At 42.3% G+C, this 7829-nt stretch overlaps 1 non-coding gene across 1 annotated transcript; it reads left to right on the forward strand.

The window, feature by feature from the left end:
- The first annotated feature begins 3369 nt into the window (after nucleotides 1–3369).
- LOC123688430 lies at nucleotides 3370–3488 on the forward strand. The gene has a single exon (XR_006749952.1). It is a non-coding gene; the product is annotated as a 5S ribosomal RNA (ribosomal RNA).
- The last annotated feature ends 4341 nt before the right edge of the window (nucleotides 3489–7829 follow it).

A 7829-nucleotide genomic window follows, 5' to 3' on the forward strand; every position in this document is an offset into this window, starting at 1 on the left:
CCGGCTATCAACTAATTTCTTATACACATTCCATCTCGACCCTTCGCTATACATGTGAATATAACGACACGGTGATTCGAGATTCAACAATATTTGTCGCTCGGAACGAATTGAGTGGTTGCAAATTTTTTGTGAACATAACCCGCAACGGGCAGAGGATCACGATTTTAAGGTTGGTCGCTTAAAGGCCATTCGACTACAAAGAGACGAAGCGGACCGCGACCTCGCTGCATGAGGTTGACGAAAGCGACCCAAGATGCGAAAGCCGAAACCAACACACCTTGCCAGTACCCAAACGCCGAGGTCGGATTCGGGTCTACCACTTACCAACTGAATATCATCCTAAAAAGAACTCCAAACAGTCTAGGACAGGACCCATTCTCCACCCCTTCTATATATGTCAGGAGAACCCCGGATTCCCCTCCAGACACGATTTAGCAAACTTTTCCCGATCGATCCGACCCACCGAGGCCGTTTCGACCGTTCGCCGCGCCTACTAGAGCTGATTTCTTCGGACTCCGATCAGAAAATCCGCCGATGCATGTCGTTAACACCTAGTCCGCCTCGTCCGATCGATCGAGGCCGTTTCGACCGTTCGCCGCGCCTACTAGAGCTGATTTCTTCGGACTCCGATCAGAAAATCCGCCGATGCATGTCGTTAACACCTAGTCCGCCTCGTCCGATCGATCTAGGCCGTCTCGAACCACCCATCGCGCATCGAAAGTCGCATCTCTCGAACTCCGATCCGGAAATCGGCCGATGCATCACGTTAACTATTTCTTATATATCTAATATAATATACATGGAGACGGTAAGAATTCTTTTAATCGAAGATATACATATACTTCTCATCAATATCCAAAAGCTTATCGAAAAATAAATTACTCAACTTTTACGTGAAGAATCGTTCACCCAAACCTTATCCCCTATATATGTCAGGAGAACCCAAGGTTCCCCTCCAGACACGATTTAGCAAACTTTTCCCGATCGATCCGACCCACCGAGGCCGTCTCGACCGTCCGCTGCGCCTACTAGGGCCGATTTCTTCGGACTCCGATCAGAAAATATACCGATGCATGTCGTTAACACCTAGTCCGCCTCGTCCGATCTATCTAAACAGTCTCGACGCACCCAACACTCTTTCAAAGTCGGATTACTCGGACTCAATCTGAAAATGGACCGATGCATGACGTCAACACTTAGCCCGCCTCGTCTGATCTATCTAAGCCATCTCGACCCACCCAACACGCCTTCCAAGTCGGATCACTCGGACTTCGATCTGAAAATCTCCGGACTCATTTTTATGAATATCCCCAGTCAGTAAGAACGTTATTTCGCCAATATATACCAACAATAAACCATATTCCAATAGCTGAACCAAAAATATAATTCCCGATCCAAACGTTCTGCATCGCCCAACGCGACCACCTTCCCTATATATGTCAGGAGAGCACAGGGTTCCCCTCCAGACAACACTTACGCTCTATCCCCGACTCTCGGTCGATCGATAGGCCAGGTCAGCGGTGTCTGTTTCGGCCGAAGCTCGGACTTTGGTCAAAATGTTCCGATACAAAATTTGAACCAAGATAGATACAGATATGATTCCTTCTTAAATATACGTTGATTATCGAACAGAATATGGTAAATATTTTGCGATGACCGAGGATTTCATGAATTTTTTTTTTTTTTCGAAAAAATTTTCTATTATCGGAATTTCCTCAAATTTCATTTGGTTGCCTCCTAATGCCTTATTAAAAATGATAACCAACAATCAGAATCATTATTTATCATTTATTTCAATTTTTATAATGAAAAACGTTCACGTCCTTTCGCGCCTCTCGATCGTCGTTTACGTGATGCATCGGTCAGCCCTAGTTTACGTGGTGCATCGGTAAGATCGAGTTCACGTTCTGCATCGGTCTGCCCGAGTTTACGTGGTGCATCGGTAAGATCGAGATTACGTGGTGCATCGGTAAGATCGAGTTCACGTTCTGCATCGGTCTGCCTGAGTTTACGTGGTGCATCGGTATGATCGAGTTTACGTTCTGCATCGGTGTGATCTAGTTTACGTTGTGCATCGGTAAGATCGAGATTACGTGAAGCATCGGTATGATCGAGTTTTACGTTCTGCATCGGTCTGGACTCTGAGATATATTTTCGACGTGAAAATGTTCCGATACAACTTTTGAACCAGGATAGTTAGAGAGATGATTTTTTCTGGGATGTACGTTGATTGGGGAATGGATTGTGGAAAATAACTTGCCATGACCGAGGTGTTCTCGAATTTTTTTTTTTTTTCGAAAAATATTTTCTGATTTTGGATTTCACTCAAATTTGATTTCGTTGCCTTCTAATGTGTTCTAAAAGAGTAAATCAGTAATCAGAATCGAAAAATATTTTTCGGATTTTTTTTTTTTTGAAAAAAATTTTCTGATTTTGGAATTTCCTCAAATTTGATTTGGTTGCCTTCTAATGTGTTTTTTAAAGCGTAAATCAGTAATCAGAATCAATATTCATTGTCGACTTTAATTTTTATAAGGAAAAATGTTCACGTCCTTAAACGCCTCCCCATCATTAGCCCGAGTCCAAGTCGATGTCAGTCCCGAGCGGACGGTGTCAGATACTACCTATCGCCCCGGTCTGGACTTGGCGAGGTATTTCGACGTGAAATGTTCCGATACAACTTTTGAACCAGGATAGTTAGAGAGATGATTTCTTCTATGTTGTACGTTGATTGTGGAATGGATTGTGGGAAATAACTTGCCATGACCCAGGTGTTCTTGAATTTTTTTTTTTTTTCGAAAAAAATTTTCTGATCTTGAAATTTCCTCAAATCTGATTGCGTTGCCTTCTAATGTGTACTAAAAGAGTAAATCAGTAATCAGAATCAATATTCATTGTCGACTTTAATTTTTATAAGGAAAAATGTTCACGTCCTTAAACGCCTCTCCATCGTTACCCCGACTCCAAGACGATGTTAGACCGGAGCGGACGGTGTCAGATGCGACCGATCTCCCCGGTCTGGACTTAGCGAGATATTCCGACGTGAAATGTTCCGATACAAAAATTTAACTGTGATAGTTAGAGAGATGGTTCCTTTTGTGATGTACGTTGATTGTGTAATAGAATATGGAAATAAACTTGAGATGACCGAGGTCTTCTGGGATTTTTTTTTTTTTTTCGAAAAATATTTTTCGATTTCGGAAATCCCTCAAATTTCATTGAGATATGTCCTAATGTGTTCTTAAAACTTAAATCAACAATCAGAATTAATATCCAAAAGTTATTTCATTTTTTATAAGGAAAAACGTTCACGTCCTTTCCGCTCCCAAAAAGTGAGATATCATAGAAAATATCGCTATATTTGTTGTTTACGGCCATACCACGCTGAAATTGCCAGTTCTCGTCAGAACACTGAAGCCAAGCAGCGTCGGGCGCGGTTAGTACTTGGATGGGTGACCGCTTGGGAACACCGCGTGCTGTAAGCTTTTTTTTTACGTTCTGCATCGGTCTGCCGAGATAACGTGGTGCATCGGTATGATCGAGTTTACGTTCTGCATCGGTAAGATCGAGATTACGTGATGCATCGGTAAGATTGAGATTACGTGGTGCATCGGTAAGATCGAGTTTACGTGGTGCATCGGTAAGATCCAATTCACGTTCTGCATCGGTAAGATCCAGTTCACGTGGTGCATCGGTAAGATCGAGATTACGTGGTGCATCGGTAAGATCGAGTTTACGTGGTGCATCGGTAAGATCCAATTCACGTTCTGCATCGGTAAGATCCAGTTCACGTGGTGCATCGGTAAGATTGAGATTACGTGGTGCATCGGTAAGATCGAGTTTACGTGGTGCATCGGTAAGATCCAATTCACGTTCTGCATCGGTAAGATCCAGTTCACGTGGTGCATCGGTAAGATTGAGATTACGTGGTGCATCGGTAAGATCGAGTTTACGTGGTGCATCGGTAAGATCCAATTCACGTTCTGCATCGGTAAGATCCAGTTCACGTGGTGCATCGGTAAGATCGAGATTACGTGGTGCATCGGTAAGATCGAGTTTACGTGGTGCATCGGTAAGATCCAATTCACGTTCTGCATCGGTAAGATCCAGTTCACGTGGTGCATCGGTAAGATTGAGATTACGTGGTGCATCGGTAAGATCCAGTTCACGTGGTGCATCGGTAAGATGGAGATTACGTGGTGCATCGGTAAGATCGAGATTACGTGGTGCATCGGTAAGATCTACTTTACGTTCTGCATCGGTCTGCCCTTGTTTACGTGGTGCATCGGTAAGATCGAGATTACGTGAAGCATCGGTATGATCGAGTTTACGTTCTGCATCGGTCTGCCCGATATTACGTGGTGCATCGGTCTGCCCTAGTTTACGTGGTGCATCGGTTTGGACTTAGAGATATATTTTCGACGTGAAAATGTTCCGATACAACTTTTGAACCAGGATAGTTAGAGAGATGATTTTTTCTGGGATGTACGTGGATCGGGGAATGGATTGTGGGAAATAACTTGCCATGACCGAGGTGTCCTCGAATTTTTTTTTTTTTCGAAAAAAATTTTCTGATTGTGGAATTTTCTCAAATTTGATTTGGTTGCCTCCTAATGTGTTCTAAAAGAGTAAATCAGTAATCGGAATCGAAAAATATTTTTCGGATTTTTTTTTTTTTCGAAAAAAATTTTCTGATCGTGGAATTTCCTCAAATTCGATTTGGTTGCCTTCTAATGTGTTTTTAAAGCGTAAATCAGTAATCAGAATCAATATTCATTGTCGACTTTAATTTTTATAAGGAAAAATGTTCACGTCCTTAAACGCCTCCCCATCATCAGCCCGAGTCCAAGTCGATTGTCAGTCCCGAGCGGACGGTGTCAGATACTACCTATCGCCGAGGTCTGGACTTGGCGAGATATTACGACGTGAAATGTTCCGATACAACTTTTGAACCAGGATAGTTAGAGAGATGATTTCTTCTATGTTGTACGTTGATTGTGGAATGAAATACGGAAAATAACTCGCCATGACCGAGGTGATTACGATTTTTTTTTTTTTTCGAAAAAATTTTCTGATCGTGGAATTTTCTCAATTTGATTTGGTTGCCTCCTTATATGTTCTAGTAGCGATAATCAACAATCAGAATCAAAATCCATGGTCGGGTTTGATTTTTATAAGGAAAAATGTTCACGTCCTTTTTTACAACCCCGACTCATTGACGATGTTAGAACCGAGCCGGCGGTGTCAGATACGACCGATCGCCCCGGTCCCGATCGTCATTTACGTTGTGCATCGGTCTGCCCGAGATTACGTGGTGCATCGGTATGATCGAGTTTACGTGGTGCATCGGTAAGATCCAATTCACGTTCTGCATCGGTAAGATCCAATTCACGTTCTGCATCGGTAAGATCCAGTTCACGTGGTGCATCGGTAAGATGGAGATTACGTGGTGCATCGGTAAGATCGAGATTACGTGGTGCATCGGTAAGATCTACTTTACGTTCTGCATCGGTCTGCCCTTGTTTACGTGGTGCATCGGTAAGATCGAGATTACGTGAAGCATCGGTATGATCGAGTTTACGTTCTGCATCGGTCTGCCCGATATTACGTGGTGCATCGGTCTGCCCTAGTTTACGTGGTGCATCGGTTTGGACTTAGAGATATATTTTCGACGTGAAAATGTTCCGATACAACTTTTGAACCAGGATAGTTAGAGAGATGATTTTTTCTGGGATGTACGTGGATCGGGGAATGGATTGTGGGAAATAACTTGCCATGACCGAGGTGTCCTCGAATTTTTTTTTTTTTCGAAAAAAATTTTCTGATTGTGGAATTTTCTCAAATTTGATTTGGTTGCCTCCTAATGTGTTCTAAAAGAGTAAATCAGTAATCGGAATCGAAAAATATTTTTCGGATTTTTTTTTTTTTCGAAAAAAAATTTTCTGATCGTGGAATTTCCTCAAATTCGATTTGGTTGCCTTCTAATGTGTTTTTAAAGCGTAAATCAGTAATCAGAATCAATATTCATTGTCGACTTTAATTTTTATAAGGAAAAATGTTCACGTCCTTAAACGCCTCCCCATCATCAGCCCGAGTCCAAGTCGATGTCAGTCCCGAGCGGACGGTGTCAGATACTACCTATCGCCGAGGTCTGGACTTGGCGAGATATTACGACGTGAAATGTTCCGATACAACTTTTGAACCAGGATAGTTAGAGAGATGATTTCTTCTATGTTGTACGTTGATTGTGGAATGAAATACGGAAAATAACTCGCCATGACCGAGGTGATTACGATTTTTTTTTTTTTTCGAAAAAAATTTTCTGATCGTGGAATTTTCTCAAATTTGATTTGGTTGCCTCCTTATATGTTCTAGTAGCGATAATCAACAATCAGAATCAAAATCCATGGTCGGGTTTGATTTTTATAAGGAAAAATGTTCACGTCCTTTTTTACAACCCCGACTCATTGACGATGTTAGAACCGAGCCGGCGGTGTCAGATACGACCGATCGCCCCGGTCCCGATCGTCATTTACGTTGTGCATCGGTCTGCCCGAGATTACGTGGTGCATCGGTATGATCGAGTTTACGTGGTGCATCGGTAAGATCCAATTCACGTTCTGCATCGGTAAGATCCAATTCACGTTCTGCATCGGTAAGATCCAGTTCACGTGGTGCATCGGTAAGATGGAGATTACGTGGTGCATCGGTAAGATCGAGATTACGTGGTGCATCGGTAAGATCTACTTTACGTTCTGCATCGGTCTGCCCTTGTTTACGTGGTGCATCGGTAAGATCGAGATTACGTGAAGCATCGGTATGATCGAGTTTACGTTCTGCATCGGTCTGCCCGATATTACGTGGTGCATCGGTCTGCCCTAGTTTACGTGGTGCATCGGTTTGGACTTAGAGATATATTTTCGACGTGAAAATGTTCCGATACAACTTTTGAACCAGGATAGTTAGAGAGATGATTTTTTCTGGGATGTACGTGGATCGGGGAATGGATTGTGGGAAATAACTTGCCATGACCGAGGTGTCCTCGAATTTTTTTTTTTTTCGAAAAAAATTTTCTGATTGTGGAATTTTCTCAAATTTGATTTGGTTGCCTCCTAATGTGTTCTAAAAGAGTAAATCAGTAATCGGAATCGAAAAATATTTTTCGGATTTTTTTTTTTTTCGAAAAAAATTTTCTGATCGTGGAATTTCCTCAAATTCGATTTGGTTGCCTTCTAATGTGTTTTTAAAGCGTAAATCAGTAATCAGAATCAATATTCATTGTCGACTTTAATTTTTATAAGGAAAAATGTTCACGTCCTTAAACGCCTCCCCATCATCAGCCCGAGTCCAAGTCGATGTCAGTCCCGAGCGGACGGTGTCAGATACTACCTATCGCCGAGGTCTGGACTTGGCGAGATATTACGACGTGAAATGTTCCGATACAACTTTTGAACCAGGATAGTTAGAGAGATGATTTCTTCTATGTTGTACGTTGATTGTGGAATGAAATACGGAAAATAACTCGCCATGACCGAGGTGATTACGATTTTTTTTTTTTTTCGAAAAAATTTTCTGATCGTGGAATTTTCTCAAATTTGATTTGGTTGCCTCCTTATATGTTCTAGTAGCGATAATCAACAATCAGAATCAAAATCCATGGTCGGGTTTGATTTTTATAAGGAAAAATGTTCACGTCCTTTTTTACAACCCCGACTCATTGACGATGTTAGAACCGAGCCGGCGGTGTCAGATACGACCGATCGCCCCGGTCCCGATCGTCATTTACGTTGTGCATCGGTCTGCCCGAGATTACGTGGTGCATCGGT

Source organism: Harmonia axyridis, chromosome X, assembly GCF_914767665.1.
Source record: "Harmonia axyridis chromosome X, icHarAxyr1.1, whole genome shotgun sequence".
NCBI classification, from domain to species: Eukaryota; Metazoa; Arthropoda; class Insecta; order Coleoptera; family Coccinellidae; genus Harmonia; species Harmonia axyridis.